The following is a 5,592-nucleotide window of genomic DNA, read 5'->3' on the forward strand; positions in this document are numbered from 1 at the left end:
GGGAGGGAGGGAGGGAAGACTGGGGTGCCCCTCGGTCCCACCCACTCCCTCCCTTCAGCAAAACGACCCGTGAAGTATCCCAATGGTGCCATAACGCATAACTTGATATGATGATGATGATGATGATGATGATGATGATGATGATGATGATGATGATGATAACAACAACAATAGTGTGCGCGTGTGTTGTGCTTCCGGCTCCTGGGGACCCTTCGAATGGCTGTCCTCCCAAACGTCCCTTGGTGAACCACCTTGCTCAGGTCTTGCAGACGGAGGCCCTTTGTGGCTTCCTGGCAATCCATCTCCGGTTGGGTCTTCCTCTGCTCCTGCTGCCTTCAACTTCTTTGGTGTAGTAGTGGTTAGGAGCGGGGACTCTAATGTGGGAGAGAACCGGGTTCGATTCCCCACTCCTCCACATGCAGCTGCTGGTGTGACCTTGGCAGTCATAAGTTTTTTTCAGAGCTGTTCTCTCAAGGGCAGTTCTCGAGAGAGCTCTCTCAGCCCCACCTGCCTCCCAGGGTGTCTGTTGTGGGGAGGGGAAGGGAAAGGGATTGTAAGCCGCTCTGAGACTCCTTCGGGTAGTGAAGGGCGGGGTATAAATCCAATCTCTCCCCCCGCGTTATAGTCTTTTCCGGGGAGTCTGGTCTTCTAATCTGGTCTTCTCATGATGTGACCAAGGTACGATAGCCTCAGTGGAACAAGGTTAGAGTCCAGTGGCACCTTTAAGACCAACAAAGTTTTATTCAAGGTGCGAGTTTTCCTGTGCAGGCACACTTCCTCAGATACATTGAAATGGAACTACAGATCATACTTACATATATAGACGGTGGCTTGTTAAATCAGCATGCAAAATAGGAAAGGTGTTTTTTAACAGATAAAAAGAATGACAAGCTTGGTTTCTGGTTATCATCTGTTTGAGTTCAACTGGGGGGGGGATGACAAAGCGCACGCCTTGAATAAACTTGTGTTGGTCTTAAAGGTGCCACTGAACTTTGTTCTGCTGCTTCAGCCCAACCTGGCTGACTGTCCACCCGGATCTAGCCTCAGCTGAGTCATTTTAGCTTCTGAGGAGAGTTCGACGGCCGGAGTCGTCTACGTAGTTTTTCAGCAGCCCGTGGAAATAGTTTTATACACCCACCCCCTGTCCCCCAAAAAAGCTTTTGTGGTGCCGAAACACGCAGCCTTCCGACGGCATTATGGGGAACGAAGGGGGGGGGGGTCGACAATTTTCTGTGGCAGGCCCCGAAGGGCTCTCCGGGAGAAGCCCGGGGCTTCCTCTCCACCATGGACAGCTCACTGGTTCGTTGCGCCAGCCCGCCAGCCTAACGCCTTCCTGAACGCCATTGGAGCCACGGAACCTGGTTTCGCTTTTTCTCCCCCTGGCCCGGGGCCACCCTCCGCACAGTCGACACACACCAGGCGCCCCGTGCCAGCAGCATCCACCAGGCAGCTATATATAGTCGGAACAGGCTCTATGAATTAAGGAACTGAATCCGTGCCCTCCTCCGACTTGAAAGACAACCTTTGAGTGTCTACTCGATTCCAAGAACCAGACGGCAGCGCTGGCACCACTTTCTGCAGCTCCACGCCACTTCTTTTAAAAAAAGAAAACCTAGATGGGCATCCAGGGTTTGTTGGGTGGTTGTTGTTTTTAAAAAACAAGAAATGTATGTGAACATGAAAACTGTGCATTTCAGGCAGGGAATGGAATCCACCCCGGCAAGTAAAAGGTCACCAGACTGGTCCTCCTTGGAGGTTCCTGCTGCAACAGGAAGTATCAGGGTACCTGGCCCGGGAGAAAGGGGTTTTCCCCCTCCCTCTCCTGGATTGCAGAACCCAGGAAGCCCTCGACGGGCGCTCCGAAGAAGAACGAAGAGGGAGGGAGCGTTCCTAGAAGGAATGGCCGAGGCGGCTAGGGAACTTTTGAGCAACGGGGGAAGAGGGAGAGGGAGGGGGGACCTGTATTCCCCCCAAGCCCTGAACCAGGGCAGGTAAGCCATGTGCAAATGGACTTACACAGAAACGTGGGGTGAATGCTGGCTCTAAGCTCTGGAGTATGGACTGGCAACTTCCATTTCACTGTATCTGAGGAAGTATCCTTGCACACAAAAACTCTGTTGGTCTTAAAGATGCTGCTGGACTCGAGTATTCATCTGTGCCCCTGTCTGAGAGATCCAAAGCAGCTTATCGCCTTGTCCCCTCCTCCCTCCCTTTTTATCCTTGCAACAACAAACCTGTGAGGCCGGCTCCGCTGAGAGGAGTGTAGGGCCCTAAGCTAATGAAAAGCCTCTTTCAAAACTGACCTTGACGTTTTATTTCATGTACAGTCCGCCTTTCTCTGGGATACTCCAGGCGGATTACAACTGGAAACAAGGATGATCCATAGGAAAAGGGGGACGGATCCAGAGGCCATCCCCGGCTGGGACCTCCTGCCGAAATTTGTCAACACGAAGGGGCTCCCCATAGAGGGCCCCCACACACAAAGAGGGGGTCCCCACAGAGGGGTCCCCCCACCCGCCCCCAGCTGAAGCCAAAGCCCGCCTCTTCGGAATGTGCTTCGGAGCGCCGGCTGCAATGCGGCCCGGTTCTTCAGCCCCCACCGGATCCGATCCTCCGCCCCCCCCCAAATCTGGAGCAGAAGCGAGTCCCTGGGTGGTCCGGCGGGATGCCGCTCAGTTCCTCTCGCCCAGGATCTGAGATCGGCTCTCGGGATGCCAAGAATTTGGTTCTCTCTCTCTCTCTCCAAAGTTGCTCGGAAGTGGGGGATTTGGAAACACAGGAGTGAGATCAGATAAGAGCATTCTTCAGGGCTGAAATCATGCCGCGGCGTGCAGGGGGGAATAAGGCTGTCGCGGAGGGAATCGTGTCTCGTAACCACAGGAGCAGGATAGACGGTTAGAAGTGAACTACCGAGAGAGAGAGAGAGAGAGAGAGAGACCAGGGGTTTCTTTAGTTGTCCCAGAAATCGCGAAGCCACCTCGGCTGAGCCGCCCTAAACTTTTCCTGTCGCTCAGGGAGCGAAGACTCTCGGCGAGTAACTGAGCGAAGGGGGCCCAGACGATGACGGGCTGGCTCACGGCTCAGGCATTCGTGTAGGTGCGCCGCCACTGGCCCAGTGCCGAGAAGAGTCGGAGGCCGGCGCGACTCCCCTTCTCACCCCTATTTGCTAGAGGGAAGCTCGCGGCAACGAGAGAGCGGCGGGCCGGAGGCTCCCGGGCAGGCGGCGCGTTCCACGGGGGGAGTCACGTGATCCCGGGGCCCATTCACGGCGCGCTCTGTGGAGGGCGGGATGAGTCAAGCCTCCCTTTAAGGGCAACCAGGGCTCCCGCCCGCCCGCCCGCCCGCCCGCCCTGCGCCCTCAGCCGCGGCTCACCCAGCTTGCACTCGCCGTCGTGCCTCCCGGGTGCGGATTACTGGGCAGGGGAAAAAATAAACCTTCCCCCCCTCTCAGTGCTGCGACTGTCTTGGCTGCGGGAGAGAGGGAGGAAAGACGCGCTGAATTTGGGGAGCGACTGTGGAAAAGACCCGTTTCGTCTTGGTCCGGCTGTTCTCCGAGAAGGCAAGGAGGAAGCGAGGAAAAGGTGATGTACTGCGAGGCTGCGGGGGGCAGGAGAAACCCCTTCCCCACGCGATATCTATCTGTCTGCCACTACCCTCTGTCGAGCTGTCATCCCTCTGTCCTTCGTAAAGCTGTACACGTTTTCTTTTTAAGTTCAGTGGGGGGGGAGTTCATATATTGGGGCGGGGGGGAGTGTTGTTGCTTTGAGAGGGGTGTTTTTTCGTCGTCGTCGTTGTTGTTGTTTTGAGAGGGGTGCTGTTTTTCTTTGGGACAGGAACAGTGTTCCCTCCAAGCTGAGTCAGTGTGAGTTAGCTCACAGTTTTTAAGCCTCCGGCTCACAGATTTTTGTCTTGGCTCAGGAAGGAGGGCTCCAGAACACACTAATTGATGCAGTAGCCAAATCACCTGCTCACAACTTTAATGCCAGGAGCTCACAAAGTAGAATTTTTGCTCACAGGACTCTACAGCTTAGAGGGAACATTGGACAGGAACATCCCAAATGATGATATAGGACTCCAGCCCCTTCCACAGGTTAGGGCGCATGCAGGCATTACCTGTATATAGCTCGGCAGGACTGCTTGTGAGAGAGACCCAGCCCCTGTTGCCCTTCCCAGAGGAACTGGGGACCAGTATCTGGGTCGAGGAGGGGTTCCAGTCGCACTCTCCAGCCGTGCGCGCATGAAGCGTGGCCTGACCCTGACTCGCTGCCCGTGGGAAGAAAGACCAAGCGGGTCGCAGGTGCGCTGGCTGTGGCTTGGGAAGGGGGCGGGGGCTTCCGTCGGTCCGGGATCTGGACCTCGTCCACGAGCGACACCGGCCACTCGGAGCAGGCTTAACTGGCCCATCCTGAAGCGCTGCCGAGAGCGCCGGGGCGTAAAAGGCGTCAACGGGCTGAGCCAGGAGGAACTCGGCGGGGGATCGCGCTCCGACGCACCCTTACTCTAGAGTCACCCCCCCCCCGCGGAACACAGTAGGGCTTCTCCGCCTCCGAGGAGACACCGGGCTTGACCCAGGGCAGCTGCGACCCCCCTCTGCCCCCGAAGCCATTGTCTGATCCTCGCCCGCCCTCACTCCTCCTGGACGGGCGTCCAGCCAGGTTCCAAGGCTCCCAGAAAGGGGGGGGATTCCCTCCCCTCCCCCCAGTGACGTGTTCCGCAGCACCCCGTTACCCCCTTGGCCTTCAGCGGAAGGGCTTTCCCACCTTGTCCAGTCTCCAAATGCTACTAGGAGCCGAGGCTTAAACGAAGCCAGCAGCAGCACCTTTCCGGTCTAGATTCAGGTGGGGCAGCAGCCGTGTTGCTCTGAAGCCGCAGAGGAGAGTTCGAGTCCGGGGCGGGGGGGGGGCACCCTGAAGACCAACAAAAAACCCGGGAGACCCAGAATGAAACGCGGCTGGTCCTCAAGGGGGCCCCTCTCTGGACCCAAGCCTCGCCCCGCTGTCCTGGGTGCCGCCGCCTCAGCGTAGGCAAGGGGGTGGGTCTGGATGGCCCGGGCGGGCCCCGTCTCCCCAGCTCTCCCAAGCGAAGCGGGGTCGGCGGCCCTCGTCAGTGCCTGAGTGGGAGACCACCGAGGAAGGCCACCCCCCTGCCGCGACTTGGAGGGGGCGAGACGCCTGGCTCCTTCTCTCGCCCACGAAACAACCGGATGATCCCGCATTTCCCGCGGGCTTCGTTCGCGAGGACTTCCCGCTGGGGCTGGAGCCCTCCCCGCCCCGCGCCCCCTTCCTCCGGGGACTCTGCCTCCCGGCTCCGAGGCGATGACCCGCCGGGATCTGGGCGGGGCGAATGAAGCCGGCCGGGGTGGGGTGGGGTGGGGGGCCGTCTGTCTTTGGCTGCTGTCCCGAAGCAACCCTGCCGAGTTCGGCGGCGAGCGCGGGTTGCAGGCCGGCCAGACGGGGCGCCTCGCACCTCTGGGACCGGCGGGGGGAAGCAGATCGCGAGATCGGGACACTCTCCCGTCAAATAAACTCCGTGATTTCCACACACACACACACACACACACACACACACACACACACCGGAACTTTAAAACTA

The 5,592-nt window shown here is 58.2% G+C and overlaps 1 protein-coding gene across 1 annotated transcript in view; it reads left to right on the plus strand.

Moving 5' to 3' along the window:
- The first annotated feature begins 3,402 nt into the window (after nt 1–3,402).
- The window catches only part of PTHLH (parathyroid hormone-like hormone), a 20,999-nt gene continuing 18,809 nt past the window's right edge, over nt 3,403–5,592 (plus strand). Inside the window, exon 1 of the mRNA XM_015414302.1 lies at nt 3,403–3,581. The gene's annotated coding sequence lies outside the window, so the exon portion shown is untranslated. The remainder of the gene's footprint in view (nt 3,582–5,592) is intronic.

This window comes from Gekko japonicus, unplaced genomic scaffold (assembly GCF_001447785.1).
Source record: "Gekko japonicus isolate JY-2015 unplaced genomic scaffold, Gekko_japonicus_V1.1 scaffold1333, whole genome shotgun sequence".
NCBI lineage: Eukaryota > Metazoa > Chordata > Lepidosauria > Squamata > Gekkonidae > Gekko > Gekko japonicus.